The 22022-nt window shown below is 36.4% G+C and overlaps 1 long non-coding RNA gene across 3 annotated transcripts in view; it reads left to right on the top strand.

Annotated features, from left to right (window-relative positions):
- Positions 1–22022, top strand: part of LOC118151523 (uncharacterized) — a 231745-nt gene that overhangs the window by 15852 nt on the left and 193871 nt on the right. The gene's annotated exons all lie outside the window — the stretch shown is intronic.

Raw genomic sequence — 22022 nt, forward strand, 5'->3', positions numbered from 1 at the left:
GCTGCAATAACAAACTACCTTAGTCTGGGTAACTTACAAGCAACATAAATTTATTTCTTTGGTTATGGAGCCTGCAAAGTCCAAGATCAAGGTGCCAGCATATTCAGAGTCTGAGGAAGGTAAACTTCCTCATAGACTGTGCCTTCTAGCTGTGTCTTGACATGGTAGAATGGGCAAGGCAGTTCTCTGGGCCTCTTTTATAAGAACACTAATCCCATTTTTTAGGGGATGATCTAATCACTTCTACCTGCCTCCTTACCACCTCCCAATACCATCAGCTTGGGGTTGGGATTTCAACATATGGATTTTGGGAAAATGCATTCAGAACATAGCACCCAGCATCTGGCTGGTATGTCTCTCTCTTTTAAATCTTTGAGTGCCCTTCTGCCCTTTTTGTGCCATTTATTTTTGTTAAGGAAACATGGCCACTTACCATGAAGCATATTCTGTATTTTAGATTTGGCTGGTTGCTTCCTTGTAATGTTTTTAGCCTTTTGCTATTCCTTTTATTTAATGACAATGATTTTTAAAGAAAGTTTTGTTTTTGTTTTACACATCATAAAACTGTGCCTTAGAGAATTTAAGTAACAGAGCTGGAATTTAAATACTCACCTGCCTGATTTTAAGACCTAGACTCTCTCTACAATACCTTACTTCATAAAAATATAGAGACTTAAAAAAGGAATGAGGAGGCAGAAAGGAAGAATAGAGGTGGGAAAAAGCTGCAGAATTTTCTTTCCATTGTAGAATTTTTTCATGGTACAATACGAAGTAAGGAGAAACTGGTATAACTCCCTTGTTGGCTATCAGTTTGTATTCTCTTTCTTTTTATCACATACTCACGATATCTGGGATTCGAAGGCTTTTTACATTCCCAATAAAATGATTCCGCTGCACTGAAAGAATGAATGTGCAATGTAATCTGGGTAACTTATAAACAACAGAAATTTATTTCTCATAATTCTGGAGCCCGCAAAGTCCAAGATCAAGTTGCCAGCTAAAGATTTTACTAAAGATCTTGTGCACGGGCTGCATTTAACATCCCCTTGCCATGCGTATTATTTGTAAGGGTAGGTGTAACAAAGTGCCACAAACTGGGTATTTTAGAGAATAGAACAGAAATGTATCGTCTCACAGTTCTGGAGGATAGGAGTCTAAAATTAGGGTGTTGGTAGGGTTGATTCTTTCTAAGGGCTATGAGGGAAGGATCTGTTTTGTGATGTACATATTGGCCTTACGTGTCTTCATGTCTCAAATTCTCCTTATATACGGTCATTAGTTATATTGAATTAGGAACCCCGCCCCCACAATGACCTCATTTTAACTTGATTATTCCTATAAAGACCCTATCTCCAAATAATGTCATATTCTTATATGCTGGGATTAGGACTTCAGCATATGAATTTTGGGAGGGATAAAATACAACCCATCATAACATGTAACACATATTGCAGCACATGGCTTCACAAAACTTGTGTATTTCTTTCAGGTCTTTCTACCCTTGCCAGTATTCCTCATAAACAGCAAGCTTCATTACAAATGCATTTGTCTTCTTGTTTCCTGGAAGCAGCTCCATACATTTCTTTTTCTGCCAGGTTCCAGGGCCCTGTTTCCAAGGGGGTTTTCAAAGCATTCAACCTACAAAGAATCCTCCTCAGGAAGATTTTTATACTAGTGTCAAGCTAGGCAAAAACTAATGGCCAGTTCCAGGCATTTTAAATTCAAATATATGAAAATCTCGATTGAGGACAAGCTCAACTAGTACCTAAACCTAAAAATATTTTGTGAGCTCGAAAGAATCATTCCCATGTTTTATGAGGACAGACCCAACATTTCAATAAACTGTGGTTTAATTAGTGTTATACATTTTTTTATTTCTTTAGATTTTATTTTACTTTTTAATCCTAGTTGTTGGCACTGTAACTAATGTTCAGCTGCTTTTATTAAAGATATTACTTCTTATTTTTATGAAGCTGATGAATGAAGAAATTTACGTTCTATTTCAGCACACTGTGACTGCAATTTAAACCTGAAGATTTTCAGCTTACACAGTGCTACCTCTCCTAAGTGGATCTCAAGTCTACTCATGCTTCTTTGAAGGGAGCAAATAAACACTGAGAACATTGGATCTAAACATTCCAAATAAAAATGGTAAAAGACACCTTAGTGAAGGAATATAGAGTCATAAATGATCTAACATAATGTAAAATTTCAAAATATTTTGAAGTGTGTGGAATCACTTTTAACTTAAAAAGATTTTATTTTTCAACCTGGAGTTACTTAAGCTACTATTCCTTGAAGTAATGTTGGTGGCTATCCAGGAAAAGAGGGTTAGTTCAGAAGTGGGTCAGTTGTTAGGTAGATGCTAAGCAAGAATTAAAAACAATGTGACAAATAACCCACACATTGGATCATCTACGTTAATAATCTGAAGTTGTCTGAGGTTAGAATTTGTAAAATCTAGTAACCTATAGGAATATTTCACGTAATTTGTGTAGGGAAGAAAATCTCCTGCAATATATAGAAATCCAGTCATTTTTGATCTGTTACTTTCTCTCAGAAAACCTCGCATACATCAATGAAGTTTCAGTTAAAAACAGCACTCTAGGAATAAAGCTGCTCCATTATCTCGAGCTCTGCCAGTACCCTGCATGTCAATACTCAGACCAGAAACCTTTTTCTAAGGTTGATGGATGCACTGTGTCTCAGTGTGTATGTGCCTATAGTTAGATTTTGCTTTTAAAAAGGAGCTATTAACCATGCCTATTTAAAAGTGTTTTCCCTTTTTTATCTACACTATCAAGCTGATGTTTAACTATTTCACAACATGCATTTCTCTAAAGTATAGCAAAGGTAAACCAGAATTTTCTTTAGCACATTAATTTTATTTTGAATGATGTAGAGAGTGTCTCCCATCTGTTCAGAAAAGTACATTATTATAGAGGATTTTTTTCCCTCAAGTCTGATAACTCAAGCAATCTGGGGTCTAGGAAATTGCAACCAGTATCTGAAGCTAGACTCTTTGGTTGACCCATATAAAACTGCTAATACTATATCATTCTTTTTTTTTTTAAGCCGGAGTTTCGCTCTTGTTACCCAGGCTGGAGTGCAATGGCGCGATCTCGGCTCACCTCAACCTCCGCTTCCTGGGTTCAAGCAATTCTCCTGCCTCAGCCTCCTGAGTAGCTGGGATTACAGGCACGCGCCACCATGCCCAGCTAATTTTTTGTATTTTTAGTAGAGACGGGGTGTCACCATGTTGACCAGGATGGTCTCGATCTCTTGACCTTGTGATCCACCCGCCTCAGCCTCCCAAAGTGCTGGGATTACAGGCTTGAGCCACCGTGCTCGGCCACTATATCATTCTTTACCTGTTTCATATGTGATATGGTTTGGCTCTGTGTCCCAACCCAAATCCCACCTGGAATTGTTATAATCCCCACATGTCGAGAGAGGGACCTGTTGGGAGGTAACTGAATCATGGGGTGGGTTTTCCCTGTGTTGTTCTCATGATAGTGAATAAGTCTCATGAGATCTGATAGTTTTATAAAGGGGAGTGTCCCTACACATACTCTCTTGCCTGATGCCATCTTAAGATGTGCCTTTGCTCTTCCTTCGTCTTCTGCCATGATTGTGAGGCCTTCCCAGCCATGTGGAACTGTGAGTCCTTTAAACATCTTTCCTTTATAAATTACCCAGTCTCAGGTATGTCTTTATTAGTAGCATGAGAACAAACTAATATAGTGGTTATAATAATTTTTATAATTTGAAGAATTATATGTTACATTTTGACTGAAAATAGAAAAAAAGTTACTTAAAGGTGAATGGAACAAATAAAGAGTAACAGGTTTTTGTTTTTAATGAAGAAATAGATATGATTAACTACTTCCATGACTCAGGTTCGTCATTTTAAGAAGCATACCTTAATGACAGAGAATCAACTTTTGCGTTGGAACAGTCTAAATGTAATATACAAAATTTCACAATGGCAAGAGTTTACATTTATTCGTAATTAGTAAATAATCTTAGATAATTTCAGACCTGCATTCTTATGAAGCAGACTAAAATAGGATGATACGGTGGGGAGTGATGAGGGACCAGTGTTGCTCAGGTGGTCTGGAAAGGTCTCCCTGAGGATTTGAGGGATTAATTTTAAGAGACTGGATTTAATACCTCAGTCATGAGAATGAGGCAATGATATGAAGATTGGGGGAAAGATCCTTTTAAGGAGAAGGAACAGAAAGTGCAAGGGCTTTGAGATGGGTATGAACTGGGGCCTTTGAAAGAGAGAAGAAAGATCAATGTGTCTAATCAACTGTTGTGCACTTGAGGAAATCAAGAGAGAAAAATGTAAACTCTCTGCAAATAGATGTTGACTCGCTGGCTGACGCAATAGCCCTGGGCATGTGACTTAATGTTGCTGAATCACAGATTCCGTATTTACAAATGGCAAGAATTCATAACTATCACAACAGCTTTTTTGGACAATGATAAAGTATAAAGGGCATGTGACCGACACAAAGTAAATCCTCAGTCAATCCAAGCTTTCATTTTAGGCTTGCTATTTTCAGATGACCAAATCTTTAATGAACACTTTAGTGCCTAAGCCAGCAAAATAAATGAATCATATAATTTTTGCCTTCCTAACATTTATAATTTTCTTGAGGTTATAAAATAAGCTTCTAGATCATATAGTACCAACAAAATAAAAATGTACATAGAAGGCAGGGAAAAGTGAAGTGGAAATAACCTTGAGAAGATAAGAGAGTCATTTGGGAGATATGTAATTTAACTGGCCTTGAACATTGAGTAAGACCTTTTCTTTAAAGGGCCTTCTAGGAGGGAGTGTAAAAGCAGGAAAAAAATATAGTAGTAAGATTAAGAATGGCGTGTTCAGGGGAATGTAGGTAACAGGAGCTAGGTTGTTCTGAGTAATGGAAGCATGTTTCAGTGACGGAAAAATTGGCAAAATGTGTAGCTAAGGAAATTGAGGGCGACGAGCTAAGAAAACAACCTCGAAAGGGAGGAAGAAGAGCCTGAACTTGAAGCAGTAGGTGTCAGTATTTCTTTAAACAGCATGCCAGGAAGGCTATGCTTAACAGTTGGAAGGAAGGAGACCTTGGAAGGAGAGGATTTCGTAGGATAAGAGCCATTGGTCTAAAATGGAAGAAGTAAATATAAAAGAAAATTTGAAGGGATTAAGCAACACTTAGTGGCAGAACTTTTATTTTGACAATATAGCTACCCTGAATTAAGGATGATTATTTCAAGAACTAGACTAACTGCTGCACATGTGTCATCTCTATTAATCTGATGACCTAGGGACTATTATTCAGGTTTTACAGACGTGAAACTAAACCTTGCAGAGATTAAGGGATTTTTAAAAAATAATAGATTGGTCTCTTCACCATTGCTAATGGATATCCACACCTCCTAGAATAAACCAAGATGCTTCCTTAGCCCTGAAAATCTTAGAAGATTAGCATCGGTTTGGAGAGATTAAAATATGTTACAGAAGTCACAGCAACAAGCACAAGAGGGCTGGGCAATTTCACAACCTGCTCCCTCTTGTAATTTATCAGTTCTTCATTCTGGAGCTTCTCTCTCCTGACTGGTGGCCACAAGGAGCAAACGGCAGAGAGGCAATGTCAATGCATGAAGCTTGTGGAGACTTTTCTTTCTTTTTTGTCGCCAGGCTGGAGTGCAGTGGCGCGATCTCAGCTCACTGCAACCTCCGCCTCCTGGGTTCAAGCAAGTCTCCTGCCTCAGACTCTCAAGTAGCTGGGACTACAGGTGCGCGCCACCACGCCCAGCTAATTTGTGTATTTTTTAGTAGAGACGGGGTTTCACTATGTTGTCCAGGATGGTCTCAATTTCTTGACCTTGTGATTCGCCCACATCGGCTTCCCAAAGTGCTGGGATTACAAGCCTGAGCTACCGCACCCAGCAGAGACTTATCTTTATTACTTTGGTTGTCAAAGCTTGAGTTATTTTACATTAGTAACAGAATTCTCTTTATTTTTTCTATTCAGACCACCTGTTCCTCAGGTGGTCTGCAAAGTTTCCTCTAAGGATTTGGAGGATTGGATATTAAGAGATTGGATTTAAGACTTTAGTCATGAGAATGAGGCAGTGATATGAGAATGAGAATGAGGTTTTATATATATATATATATATACACATATATATATATGATATAGATTTTTTGCAAGTATCTAGCATGAATATACTTCTGTGGTCACAGATAATCAGTGGCAGGGTATGCATTTTCATTGGCTTTGTTCTTCTAGTTTGATCCACTCAAAGCTGAGCCTCTGAAGTTTCCAGAATAAATCTTAACTAATGAGGTGATAAATGATAGGATGTCTCTGACATGCAGGGCACTACAGTAGGCACTGTGAATAAAACAAAAAATGGCCTTTAAGAAGCTTATACACTTAAGCAGCTGAGAATCATGGTAGTCAATTACCCAAAGGGCAGGGAGACAACCCACTGTGATGACCATAGCCTAAGAATATTCCTTGGAATATGTTCTAAATGCTTTATCTTTCCTGCTCTTTCTCTCTCCTGCTTTGAATGTCTATCTCCATCTGCTATACCCTTTGCTTGTGTCTTTATTTTCTCCCCCTTAAAACTTTTTCTACCCCTGACTCCATTAATAAGCATATTTTTTAGTATCAGGTTTAAGGAGTAGGTTTTCTGTCCCTAGGTATTAATTTTAAATGCAGACAACTTTAACACCTTAATTGAAAAAAAAAATAAAACCTTGGATTAAGTTACTTTGTTAGACCATTAAGTTTTTGTCCCATGAACTTTGATTATAAATATGCTTCCTTATCTCTAACATTATTTGAGGTTTAATTTCCAGATATCTTCTTTTCAATTAGTTTTGTCTAATAAACCTAATCATAGACACATACACATACACATAGAGATCCCAGGAGTGTTAAACGAAATTTTTAATTTTTCTGGGCATTCAGCCCAAATTGATTTAGCTTTTGAAAAATTCTCATTGTGTCCTAGATCCTGTTTTAAAATAGGCAGTTTATAATTACTAATTAGCCAGAATATGAAGATAAGGAAGATGATTAGCTCATGAAAGCCTTGGTTTTTCTCAAATATTGAAATCACAGCAATAGATATACATAATGTAAACACTTTCCTATATAATGAAAGCTTGTTTCTTCCCCAGTAGTACAGATCCTCTTCATTATTATAAATGAATTAACCCTGTTAGAAAATTCAATCATCTTATTAGCCTACTGAATTTTATCTCCCTTTATTTTCTGTTGATCCCATTTTTTGAGCAGTGAATTCGTTCTAACAGACTTATATGTAATTCACCATTGTTCAGGTCTTTATCAGAGTGTTCCCAAAAGGTCACAAAAATAAGAAAATGTCTATTCCATAAATATTTTTACTGGAGATGTAGAAAGTATCTTCCGAAAGCTGAGAGGCTGTAGTTCTCTAAAAGTAGCTCTTCAAGCCCTGCTCAGTTTGAGACTTAAGATTTAGATAGCTTTTTAAGAGTATACAGCCAGCCCTCCATAGCCACAGCTTTCGCATCCATGGATTCAGCCAACCTGGTGAATCCAGGAGGATCTACTGTATGTGTTTTTCTTCCATGTTTGCTTTAATCTGAAGATGCAGAACCCTATATATGGAAAGTGACTGCACTATGCCATTTTATATAAGAGACTTGAGCATACATGGATTTTGGTACGATTAGGGGTCCTGGAGCCAACCCTCACCCTATGGATACGGAGGGCCAACTATATATAATGGGGTGTTGGTAAAAGTTCAGCAAAAAGCCCTGATTTGTGAAGTACACTAATTTCTGTGGTATATTCCCATCATATCTGATTTTAAGCCACCAACCTGAAATCACTAGATGCAAAGTTTCAAAGATGCCCCCTAGCCTATTATTACATACTGTCACCACTATACAGAAAAACAACCTCAAGAACATTGACAATAGTAAAATCTAGTGAAATTATTAACAAGTGATGAGTTTTGAGCATTTATTGCTTTTGTTTTAAATCTTATTTTACAAATGTGTAATAATGGCTATGTTTGACAACTACTCACAACATTCCTAAAAAATTAACAATAAACTCTGTAAACTCATATGAGCTAACTTTGGCATACCGTTGAATTACAGTATTAAAATGCTTAAGTGGTTCCAGATAAAGAAATTTCAAATTTGTTAATTTGAGCTTCTAGTTCCACCTAAATGTTCAGAGACCACTTTCAGTGATTTGGACAAAGAAAGGGAAGAAATAGCTAAAGGAAACAGAGAGCAATACAAATTTTTAAAGGAAAAAGACAGACATCTGGAAAAAGTGATGTATTTAGGAACCTAAGATGGGTGAATGAGTTGAGAAAATTGTGGGAGAATCTATATCTATATTTTTTGAGTTTAGCTCATCTCCAGTTCATGAATTTATCACTGATAAACCCTGAGCCATGATGAAATGTATTTCTCAGTTTATGTTCTGTTAACAAGAGACTTCCAAATATGAGTGGCTTATAGCATCAATGATTAATTTCTAACTAACACAACATGTCCATGGCAGGTTGACTGCAGTTCTGCCCCATGCTCTCTCTATTCCAGGACCTAGGTAGATAGAACAGACTTTATCTGGAACTTAGCGTGTCTCATAGCAGAGAGAAAAGAGAGATGGCTGAACTATGTCCGAGTTTCTAAAATAATGCTTGTAGTATGTGCTCATATTTCACTGGCCAAAGCAATGTACACGGCCATGCTTGATATAGTCAGGATGTCTACTCTTCTCTCAAGGAGGAATGTCAAAGAGAGGGAGGGAGCTGCCAGGAGGAACAGCAAATATTTTGAATATAATATGATCTCCCACATGGAGAAAGGAAAAGTTATAAAAAACATGACAATTATTGTAGCAGAGGATGCTGGAGTTCCCCAACATCTGTATTCTCCTCTTCTTCTTGATCAGACATTGTTTAGGCTCCATCAAAGACAAGAGTGGACACATAAGTGAGTTCTGGCCAAGGCCAGAGTTGCCACTTCTGCTTACCTTTCCTTGGCCAAATCAAGTTATATGGCCAAGCTTGAGTTCCACAGGTGAAGATGTACAGTGTTCCTCCAGAGAGGGCTGTCAACGGGTAGGGCATCCCAGGGTGAGGCAACAAATCTTTTGAACATTGATACAGTCTACCCCATGAAGGATGCAAAACGTGTTGTGGCCGAGGCTGCTGGTATTCTCCTTATGACCTCACAGTTCTCTGTCTCCTTCCCCATCTGCCCACTGACTGGAACAGATGCCAGGAAACAAGTGAAGAGCAGACTCCCAAGATGGAAAGCACCTGAATCCTTGAAGGATGAGGGGACACAGAACCCTCCTGCCACATTGGATGATGATATGAGTGGGAGAGACACTCTCATATGTGCCGCCACTGGGATTTCAGGCTGTTTTGTTTTTGTTGCCACAACATAACTGTATTAGTCAGGGTTCTCTCGACGGGCAGAACCCTATTATATATCTACATCTAATAGGATCTATTATATATCTACATCTAAATGCAATCACATGTATCCTTGTAAAAAGTAGTCAGAGGGAGATTTGAACACAGACCAGAATAAGAGATTTTGGTTTCAGCTCAGTGACAGTGATTTAATTGGCACCTGGTTCTCTGTCATCACTTTATCTCAGTGCTTGTATTAAGTTTTTATGGCTGCTACAACAAATTATCACAAATGTGGTTGCTTAAAAGAATGGAAACTTGACCAGGCACTGTGGACCATGCCTTTAATCCCAGCACTTTGGCAGGCTGAGGTGGGATCTACATCTAATAGGATAGATGTAGATATATAAGGGATTTTATGAAGAAGTGTTGACTCACATGATCACAAGATGAGGTCCCACATATAGACTGTCTGCAAGTGAGGACAAGGAAGCCAGTCTGAGTCTCAAAGCTGAACTTAGAGTCTAATGTTTGAGGGCAGAGACATCCAGCATGGAAGAAAGATGTAGGCCAGAAGACTAACCAGTCTAGACTTTCCACGTGCTTCTGCCTGAGTTCATTCTGGCCTTGTGATAGCAATTGATTAGATTGTGTCCACCCAGATTGAGGGTGGGTCTGCCTTTCATAGTCTGCTAACTCAAATGTTAATCTCCTTTGGCAACACCCTTGCAGATACTCCCAGGAACAATACTTCGAATCCTTCAGTCCAATCGAATTGACACTCAGTATTAACCATCACAATAACCTAGTTTGCTTTGACAAATATAGGTTGCTCCTGAAGTTATACATGAGTGTGGTATCAACCCTTTTGAACACTGAGGATTGAAAAATTACCCCCACAAAAATGTATTCATCGTAATCTCTGGAATCCATAAATGTTACTTTATATTAAAGCAGGGTTTTTGCAGATGTGATTAAAGATGTTGTGATGGGGAGATTGTCCTGGATTATGAGGGTGGACCCTAAATGCAATCACATGTATCCTTGTAAAAAGTAGTCAGAGGGAGATTTGAACACAGACCAGAATAAGAGATTTTGGTTTCAGCTCAGTGACAGTGATTTAAGACTTCTGGCCTCTAGAATTATGAGAAAGCAAGTTTCTGTTCTTCTCCTCCTTCTTCTTCTTCTTTTTTTTTTTTTTTTTTTTTTTTTAGAATGAGTCTTGCTCTGTTGCCTAGGCTGGAGTGCAATGGTGCATGATTTTGACTCACTGCAACCTCTGCCACCTAAGTTTAAGCAGTTCCCCTGCCTCAGCCTCCCGAGTACAGGTGCGTGCCACCATGTTCAGCTAATTTTTATATTTTTAGTAGATATGAGGTTTCACCATGTTGGCCAGGCTGGTCTTGAACGCCTGACCTCATGATCCACCCACCTCAGCCTGCCAAAGTGCTGGGATTAAAGGCATGGTCCACAGTGCCTGGTCAAGCTTCCATTCTTTTAAGCAACCACATTTGTGATAATTTGTTGTAGCAGCCATAAAAACTTAATACAAGCACTGAGATAAAGTGATGACAGAGAACCAGGTGCCAATGTTCAGTCTCAACAAGGTTTTGTCCAAATGAGAACAACCAGAGACAGGTTAGGTAGAATATTTTTGAATTTTCTTATAAGACTTTATAAAACTCAAAAGTCTTATGATTTAGAAACTGAGTTCATATAATTTCAAACCATCCCAAAATCTGAGAGCAAGAATAAGAATTTCTGCATCTAAAATCTCCAGTCTCCTAATTTTACATGTAAAAAGAAACCTGAGACCTAGAGATGTTATGAGACTTGTTCCCAATTAAACAGCTTAGTCTTCGAGTCAGTACTTGAACCTAATTTTTTCAGCTCCCAATCTCAAAGACATTAAAATTGCAAAAGCAAAGCTAGGGGTTTGTGTGTGTAGATAGGAAGAAAGTATGTGAAACCTCCTCTCAGATGCATCGCAGTGGCTCCTGTGTTGAGCTACTACATCCTGTTCTTTAGGACTGAAGCATTTATTCACCAGTGGCTGAGTGCTGGCAACTGACACCTCATAGCCCTCTTTTGAAGTGAGGCCCTCATCCATAGTCATGCTGGAGCTATTTTTAATTTTTTGAGAAGTCTTCCTACTGTTTTGTTGAAATAGCTATACTCACTTACAATATTACCACCAGTATATTAGGGTTCACTTTTCTCCAGATTTTCACCAATACTTGTTATCTGTCATCTTTTTTTATAACGGCCAGTCTAACAGGTATGTGGTGATGAGCTCATTGTGGTTTTAATTTGCATTTCTCTGATGATTAAAGAAACTTTATCAGGTGTCTGCTAGAAATTTGGATGTCTTTTTTGAGAAATGTCTCTTTAAGTCTTTTGCCCATTTTTAAATAGAGTTATTTGTTTTTTCTTATGAAATCATTTGAGTTCCTTGTATGTTTTGGATATTAGCTCCTTAGCTGATGCTTGATTTGCAAATGTTTTCCCTAATCTATGAGTTGTCTATTCGCTCTATTGTTTTCTTTGCTGTCCAGAAGCTGTTTAGTTTGATGTAATTCCATTTGTGTATTTTTGCTTATGTTGCCTGTGATTTTGGGGTCATATACCAGAAATCACTACCCAGACCAATGTCATAAAACTTTTTCTGTTTCTTCTAGTAGTTTTATAGTTTGAGGACTTCTATTCAAATATTTATCCCTTTTGAGTTGATTCTTGTATAAGGGTGAGACAGGGATCCATTTTCAGTTTTCTGTGTAGGAATATCTAGTTTTCCTAACACCAGGTAGTGAAGAGAGTGTTCTTTCTCTATTGGGTGTTCTTGGCATCTTTGTCAAAAATCATTTCACCATAGATATGTGAGTTTATTTCTAGGCCATCTATCCTACTTCATTGGCTAGTATGTTTGTTATGCTAGTACCATGTTGTTTTAATTACTATAGCTTTGTAATATATTTGAAATCACATAGCGTTTATACCTCTCTCTTTGTTCTTTTTGGTCAAATTGCTTTGGGCATTTTGGGTCTGTTGTAGTTCCATGTAAATTTCAGGATTATTTTTTCTATTAATATTTTTGTGAAGAATGACTTTGGAATTTTTTTAGGGATTGCATTGAACATGCAGATTGCTTTGGAATGTTATTATTTTTTAGTTTTATTTTTCATCTTAGCAGCATTTAATGAAGATGATCATTTTTCTTCATTGAAACACTTTATTTTGTTTTCAGAATTCTACATGCTCTTGGTTTTCTCTTTCCTCTCTGGCTCTAGTTTCTTACTCAGGAAGTAGATTTTGGACTTTATTTTCCTCTATCTACATTTTTCCCTTGATATTTCATTCAAGTTCATGGCTTTCTTTTTTTATGTTTTAGATGTAGAATCTTGTTCTGTTGCCCAAGCTGGAGTGCAGTGGTGCAATTATAGCTCACTGAAGGGACCTTGAACTCCTGAGCTCAAGTAGTCCTCCCATTTCAGCCTCTGGAATAACTAGAAGTATGTGTGTGCCACCATGACCGCCTAATTTTTTAACTTTTTTTGTAGAGATAGGACCTTGCTGTGTGGTCTCTGGGCTAAGTGATTCTTCCACCTAAGCTTCCCAATATGCTGAGATTATAGGCATGACCCACCATGCCCTCTTACCAAGCTCATGGCTTTAAATGTCACTGACATGCAGACAACTTTCAAATGTTTTGTTAAAAACCTAATATGTCCACTGAAGTCCAACTACCATTGCAACATCTGTACTGAAATATATACTAAGGGTCTCAAATTTAACTTTTCAGAATGTAAACTCTTGACTTTTCCCTGCAGCCTGTTCTACCTAGATCTTAATGGAGTTGTGCTTCACATCTTTTCTCTCACACAACACATTTGATCCAACAGCAAATCCTATGTGCATTACCTTTAACTTTTGTTTAAAATCTGACCACCGTCAACATCTTCTCTGCTTCTGTCCTGATTGGACACCGCCTTCTTTCTTCTGGATGACTGCAGCAGCCTCCTAATTTCTCCCTGATTCAATTATTTCCCCACTGCTGTCAGTTATTTGTGCAGCAACAACCAGAGTGAACCTTAACAATGTCAGATCATTATCATTTACTACTGAAGTCCCTCCAATATTCCCATCTCATACAGGGTAAAAGCCAAAATTTGTAAAATAGTATCTTTAGGTCTATTATCATGTGAACCCTTATGATATTTGTGACCTCATCTTATACTCTTCACTTACTCATTTTGATTCTGCCTCTCTGCTGTTACTCAAAGGCCCTGCTCAGGGCCTTTGCACCTGCTGTTCCCATTACCTAGAATGCTTTTCCCCAGACAACTGTGTGGCTCATCAAGTCACCTTTCCCAGGCCATTATTCAAATGCTCCTTTCTCAGTGCAGCCTTCTTGGACCACTTTATTTAAAATTGCACACCCGTCCCAACCCACCAATTAAATATTCCCTAGCCTCCTTTCTATTTTTTATTTAAATAACACATAATCACCAGTTAACATAATACACTAATTTTTTTAAAAAGTATGTATCTAGGGTCAAAAGTGCCGATTTCTTACATACATAATACATATTTGATTTATATATCCATTCATCTTCTCTCCTTGAAATGTAAGGTCTATGAGAAAAGAAATTTGTCTGTCTAACTGTTATGCCATTAGTACTTGGAATAGTGACTGGCACATAGCAGGGACTCAATAAATACTGACTGGATAAATACAGTGTATAGTTTGAAATAAAGACCTCCAGTGGTAGCCGTGGTATACTCACTGCCCCATCACCTTTTTCTACTTCCATCCATTGCCTCTTCAATCTTGTGATGAAAAAACATCAAATTCACTTTTGAAACAGTAGTGTTGACTCCTACTCTTCTGCTTAGTCTTAACACATTCTTGAGCAAATTGCTTAACCAATCCTAAAATTGGTGTGAAACTGCAAAAGACACAGAATGGTCAACGCAATCCTGAGAAAAAAGGTTAAAACTGGGATCATCACATTATCTGATTTCAATATGTACTACAAAACTATAGTAATTAAAACAGCCATGGTACTGGCATAAAAATGGTCACCTAAAACAATGGGACAGAATAGGAAGTACAGAACTAAATCCAAACATTTATGGTCAAATAATTGTCCACAAAGATGCCAAGAACACATGATGGGGAAAGGGCAATCTCTTCAATAAAAAGTAATCAGAAAACTGGATATCCAAATGCAGAAGGATGAAATTACATCCTCAACTCATACCATATGTAAAAATCAAATCAAAATGGAATGGATTAAAGACTTAAACATAAGACCAGAATCTATGAAACTACTGAATAAAATAAAGAGAAAAGCTCTATGACATTGGTCTGGGCAATAATTTCTTTGGATATGATCCTAAAAGCACAGCCAATATGAACAACAACAACAACAAAAAAGGAATTATATCAAACTAAAAATCTTCTTCACAGCAAAGGAAACAAGCAAGTAAAGAGATAACTCATAGAGTGGGAAAACTGGTTTGAAAACCATCTGTCTAATACGGTGTTAATATCCAAAATACATATGAAACTCAATAGTAGGAAGACAAAAATTAGATTTTAATATGGGCAAAGAATTTGAATAGATTTTTCTCAAAAGAAGACATGAAAGTGACCAAAAGGCATATGAAAAAATGTTCAACATGACTAATCATCAGGAAAATGCAATTTAAAACCACAATGAGATATCACTTCACAGCTGTTAGAATGGGTATTATTAAATACACAAAAGATAAGTATCAGGATGTGGAGAAAAGGAAACCCTAATACACTGTTGGTGGGAATGTAAATTAGTACAGCCATTTTTGAAAACAGTATGAAGCCTCCTCAAAATATTAAAGATGGAACTGCTATATGGTCCAGTAATACTGTTACATGGCATCTATCCAAAGGAGATGAAATTAGTGAATTAAAGAGATATCTTCATTCCCATGTTCATTACAGTGTTATTCAGAATAACTGAGATATGAAATAAATCTAAGTGTTCACCAATGAATGGATAAAGAAAATGTAGTGTATACACAAAGGAACACTATTAGTCTCCTCAAAGAAAATCCTGTCATTTGTGGCAGTGTGGATGAAACTGGAGGACATTGTGTTAAATAAGTCGGGCACAGTAAGACAAATACTATATGGAAAGCAGAAAAGTCTAATTCATAGAATCCTGTCATTTGTGGCAACGTGGATGAACCTGGAGGACGTTGTATTAAATAAAATAAGTCAGGCACAGTAACACAAATATCATATGGAAACTAGAAAAGTATAATTCATAGAATCAGAGAAAAATGGTGGTCACCAGAGCCTGGGAAATGGGCAAACTGGGGAGATGTTGGTCAAAGGACATAAAATTTTAGCTGGACAGAAGAAATAAGTTAAGATATCTATTATACGTTATGGTGACTATGGTTAATAACAATAGATTGTATACTTGAAAATTGCTGAGTGTAGAATTCAAGTGTTCTCACCACACACACAAAAAAATGACATGTGAGGTAATACAGACGTTAAATACCTTGTTTTAGCCATTCTACAATGTATGAATATATCAAGACATCATATGTTGTATGCCATAAATATGTACAATTTTTATTTGCCAAAAAATAAAAAATAAAATAATCTTAAATTACCAGTGTTGGTTGCTATGGCTTGTAAACAGATGAATTGGGATACAGAAAGATCAAAATATGAGAAAAGATAATCTCTATGATCACTCAACAGTCTCAACTGCTTTGAATATAGTCGCAGGCCACTCAGCTTGCTCTGTCAGGATATTCTCCTCCTGCAGCAGTAAGCAGTGGATAGTTTCTATCATCCACTCACAATTCCTACCTTACATCATTCTGTTGTAAAAAAAATTGCTCTTTATAAATAGTGTAAAAGAACAATATATTTTGCAGATGACATTTTCTCAGAAAAGGCCACAAGTAGAAAGGGATATGTAGTCGTTACAATTCCTCTTTTCTCCATCTTTTCACCAATCCAATTGGAAATGCATGAACCGAAATGCAGAGATAGTATGGAGAATAGGGCTTTGTTAATATAGAGGAAAAAATCAGAGACAGAACAGAGGATTTAATAGATGTATAAGCCCTGCTTTCCTTATTCCTGTTCTTTACTTTTTTTGTCCCTCTCCTCTTTGCCAATAAGAATCCTACCATTATCACACAGAACATGCTGTTGATTTTAAGTATCAATTTCAAGTAAAATACCTTAAATATTAAAGCATGGACATAAAAGATTCGCTTATGAACATAGGTGTTTATTGCAGTTTGGTAAAATGAAAATAAGGGAACAGAAGAGATATAAGAGCAAAGAAAGTACAAAGGATGTAACAGTAGAAGAGACACCAACTAAATTCTGAAGGCAGGAAATATTGTAGATGAGCAATAGCTGTTACTAAAATCAGAGAAAACCAAGAATTGCAGGTTAATTTCCACTAAAAAACCTGGAGTAAGCTCCAAAGGAGAGGCACCAGATCATTGTGCGGGAGAGGGCATAGTGAGAAGAGAGTGTTGGTTAGCAGTTTTTAAGCAGTAGTGAAACTCTGCAGACCCTTATTGTTGGCTAAGTGTTTTTGTACACAGTAGATAGCTAACAATTTTTATTAATTGAAATTGCATGGCTTTGTAGTAAATTTTCACTAACATTCGACAAATAAAGGCTGTTTTTAAAACCCAAGAGAAGATAAGTAACACTTGATTAAAGGTGCATTGAACTCTATGCACAGACATATTCCAGGAGGTGCCTATGATATAATGGTGGCGGACACTGGGAGAAAGAAAACGTAACTGGTAAAGCTGAGTGACAGATGCATGGGATTCATTTCACTATTTTCTTTATTTTTCCCCATTAAAAAGAAAAATTTTAAGTGCTTAAAGGAAAGATCCAAAGTTGGCAAAGTCTGTCTATTGCTTTACCTCTTCTCCGGAATTAATCTGAGTATTGACCTTATATGGGCAACCCATTTAAGAGAACAACTAGTTCATTCTGCCTGGTGCTATTGTTTCCACAAATCAATATTTCTACTGCATTGTTTGAGGTTGTGCTGCATATGTTTTACAAGTGGTTTAACTTGGAGGCACTTGTGGCTACACCCGAGTGGAGGGTGGTTACTGAATCACTGAAAGAACAATTGAAATCACATGAGTCTAGGAACAGACGAGAGCAAAAGAGGGACAGCTTCCTGCAAGTGACAGGGTGGTCTTTATAGTCTGTATGAAGACTGCAAATTGTCTTTGGGATGTTGTGTCTTTTCATTTCTGAATCGTGAATGGGCTTTTACTTCTTAAGAGATACAGATGTTATCATCACAAGACTGATTCGTTTGAGAGCTGAGATCTGGTCTTAACATATCATACTGTGATTAGGATATAAATCTTACTTGTTTAGAAAATTCTAAAATAAGGAGAGCTTAGAAATGGGAATGAGAAAGACAGGTATCAAGTAAGAGACGAAAGATGGATGGGAGCGAGATGGTGGGAAAGGGAAGGAAATGACATATTTTCCTTTCAGTCTGTGCCTAGCTCTTATTTTGAGTATAGTAATTTGATTCATGCTTATACTCTGTGTCTGATTTATTACTGATTTCATCATGAGTGCCCAGCTCCACTGGCTCTTGCCCATTTGTCTCCAAGGTAGTGAAACCACCATCCACACAATGACTGTACCAGTTGACCCTGTTAGCACTTTTAACTTTCCACTTAAACATCTCTTTTTGCTAGTTATTTTTAGATTTATAGTTGTATGGGATGTGTACGTTGTATAGCAATATGATACCTATGGAATGTTCTGCACTGTGTAAATCAATCACCATAATAGCGTCTCTGGGTGAAACCAGGGGCAGAGAGGACAAGATGAAATGGGAACAGAGAATGGAATAGAGGAGATGGGCAACAAAAAGCGACAGACAGGGCTGAAAATATGGCTGGAAAAAGTATTAGGAATTGGGAACAAAGAGTGATCTTGGAGGGGGATGAAAAATGACTTTTTAATGAGAGAGTAAACTAAACATGAAAATTTAAGCATGAATAAGGACAAAAGCATAATTAAGAAAGTTATTCTACAGACCGAGGAGCATTTGAGGACAAATTGTAAGTGGATTTTTGTATAACTTACCTGGGATTTAATAAAATGAGAGAATATGAAATCTTGATTATTCAGTGTATTATGCATACCTCTAAATAAAGGAAGTCTTTGATGATATTCTAAAGACTGGCACAAAAAATTATACACAAATTGGGGGCAGTAGAATGTCTTGGTCCCCAGGGACTGGTAAAAATTGGTTACAATTAAGAATCAAAAAGACATAGTAATCAAATGTTCTTGTGAAGAAATAAAATGAACAAAGTTTGAGGCTTATGTAAGGGTAATAAAATACAAAAGTAGTTTTCAAATGAGAGTCTTGGAGGAAAAATTACTCTTCTAAATTTTCTCTGTTAAATTGTTAACACTGGACTTCATTGTCATCTTCTTATTGTTTGTAAATTATAGGAAAACTTCTTTAGGTGTGTGGTACCTATGTATTGGTGTATTTGGTATTCTGCCTAAGCATGCCGTGTTTCTATTATGTCTCTTGAGTTAATAATGAGAAAAAAAAATTGAACCACCACCAATATCTTGTAGAAGAGTATAACATGCAGGGATGTACTGTCAAGACCCTTTTGATGATTTATTTTACCTCTTCAGAATAACTTGATTTTAAAATACCAGTAATTAAAGGTTAGCTTTAATTATGGAATAATCTTCACTTTGTCATTTTCTTCTTAAGACATTCAACAATTGTGTTTTTTATTACCAAATGTTCATACTTGGTTTTAAGCAGAGTTACAGCAATTGTTTTAGAATTTTTAATTGGATGAATAATAATTGAGGTGAAGGCTCTTTAGCTAATTTCCCTAAAAGTTGACTTGTTACTAAATAAGCATGAAAGAAACTTTGTTTCGATTATATTATTATATTAATAATTATACCAGTTAAAGTTTAAACACGCTTCAAGGACAAAATTCAATGTCTTAAGATGAAAATAAAATAAATTTACATTGTTCCTTGTCATTAACTTTATTTAAATTGTATACTTTACTAATTTTTAAATGAAATACTTTGTTTTCAATTCACATTTGAAGAACTAAGTGAGAGGTATTTAAAGCTGTGGACATATGACAAATATCTGAGACAAAATAACCATGGATAATCTTCATTGAACTGTGTTAACTAATACACTGATAATCTATTGATCTAAGAATGATTAAATAGATTTTTGGTTATGCCTGTCTTTTTGGAACCTTTTTTACCCCAACAACATAATCCCCTATAGAAAACAGACTAAATAAAACTGAAATTATACTCCTAACATTTGCAGATTATCTTTAACCAGAAAATATAACTTTAAATTAAATATAAACTTTAGTTTAATTATTGCTGTACCTGAAACATAAATAATTGTTTTAAACCAAAATTGTTCATGTAGTTTGTCTTTTTGTAGTGAAGCCAAATTTTCTGAAAAACCGTTGTGAAATGATTGTATTGGTTAAAGTACAAATCACAAAAATGAGGCTTGACTTTTTCAAACTTTAGTTGTATTAAACAACTTCCTGTAAGACAAGTTTCAGCAGATCAGCACAAAATTTTCTTAATTTCATTACAGTCTGTAAATTAAAATTAATGAGTCTGACACCCACAATTAACAATGAAAAATGCAGAATGTTATAATTACTTAAGCAATAACATTGCTTTACATAGAAGACTTAAGGTGCTCCACAAATTATTTACAAGTGTTACATAAAACACAAAAAATGACAATTTCAATTTATTTTGTCAATGCAAAAAACCAAAATCCTTACTAAAACCTTTCTCGTTTGGGAATCTCTCGCCATGCATAATTAAGCAAATTTGATTGCAATTAAGCCTGGCTTCTACAGTAGAGTTTTAATTAATGCAAATCTGGCATCTACATCTATAAGATTAATTTTAGTGAATTAAAAGAAAACAACAAAGCACATTTGAAAGTGCAGTTGTATTGTTGAAAGGACAGAATTTAAAAGCTGGTTATTTTTCAGCCTTCCATGTGTATAGCCTTTGACTCAGACTTTAAAGAGTGGATATTTTATTTAGATTTGTTGTTTTATTTTCAAATGCATTATTAAACAAGATCATCAAAATTATACAAAGCCACTTCAGAGAGAGATTTTAAAAATTCAATATACCTTAGGAGTAAAGTACACACACAAACACACTTATACACACAAAGTTACACACACACGAGCCTTTGCAGAAATAGACGCGAACTCATCCATAAATATATGAGTACGTAGATTTTATTTTGCATGTTTTAAAACACGTTTAATGTTTACATCTCAAATTTTATAATATCAATGGGGTACCATTGTTGAGGGCGTATTCTCTTTAATAATTGCTTGAAGTTGAATACTAGCTAAAGTATTGTCATGCACATATTTGTTAATACTATTGGATGTAACTGTATTTAATTTTCCATTGAAGTTTTCTCCATATTTGACAGAAATATAGATGTTCTTGAACACATTTTTAAATGATTAAGTATCTTAAACTAATACATGACATGGTTTAGAAAGAAACTTAAATATTTTGATCTTCTAAAGTTCCTGCTTTTTATTTTAACAATCATTTTCTGGAAAAAATCATTTGCTATTAGAAAAGGAATTTCTTGATATCTAAAATTTCATGCTCTTTTTTCATATGAATATGTTGATGAGGTGGCTATAAAATGGGAATATTTCTACCTTTATTTTGGTCAAGGCCCTAATACCTTAGATGATAGAGAAATTAGAACAGCGCAGGACTTGTAAGGGAGCTGGCAGACCACCGATTTTATGAGGCTCAGCCAACACTAACTTCAAACATATGAAAGTGTCGAAGTGGGAGAGTAAAGAGGCTACTACTTCGGAAAATGTTAAGGTAGTGTGACGTTGTCAGTTTTCCCTCGCCCCCAAGCGAGGGCTTCTTCTCTCTTACCCTTGTGGAGTCAGGGTTTTCAGGTTATTTGAGGACGTTAACAATGATCCTGAAATTGAGGGGCTGGTGTTGACCCATGTGAGTGCTCAAAGGGAATAGGTAGACTAGAGAGAGAAACTGGGCTGTACTGAGGGCTAGCTACATTTAGCATTTAACAGAAGACATTGTCTGGCCAAGAGAGCTACCAGAAAGCCCCCTACACCTGAGAAACACGCTAAGGTGTCAGTGAGGAAGAGTCAGCTTTTTCCATGTGCAGAGTCCAGAGAGTCTTGACTTTAAAAACTGTTCAACCTCAGAAGACTCCATTGCCATTTGCCATGTTGTTAGTCAAGTAAAACCTGTTCCTACCTATTATCTGCTCTGCCTCCTATAGTAACCTAGAAATCCAGAAGCATCTTGGAGGGAAAAGAAGACGCAGGATGTAAATTAAAGGTTAATAAACAGAAAAGAAGTCACTCACCCTCTTTATTTATTGCAGCAGTTCCAACCAGTGCACAAAGCTTTAACATTAAATGAGATTTGGGCTCTTAACTATGACACAGACTGTACATTTTCA

The sequence above is a fragment of the Callithrix jacchus genome, chromosome 1 (assembly GCF_049354715.1).
Source record: "Callithrix jacchus isolate 240 chromosome 1, calJac240_pri, whole genome shotgun sequence".
NCBI lineage: Eukaryota > Metazoa > Chordata > Mammalia > Primates > Cebidae > Callithrix > Callithrix jacchus.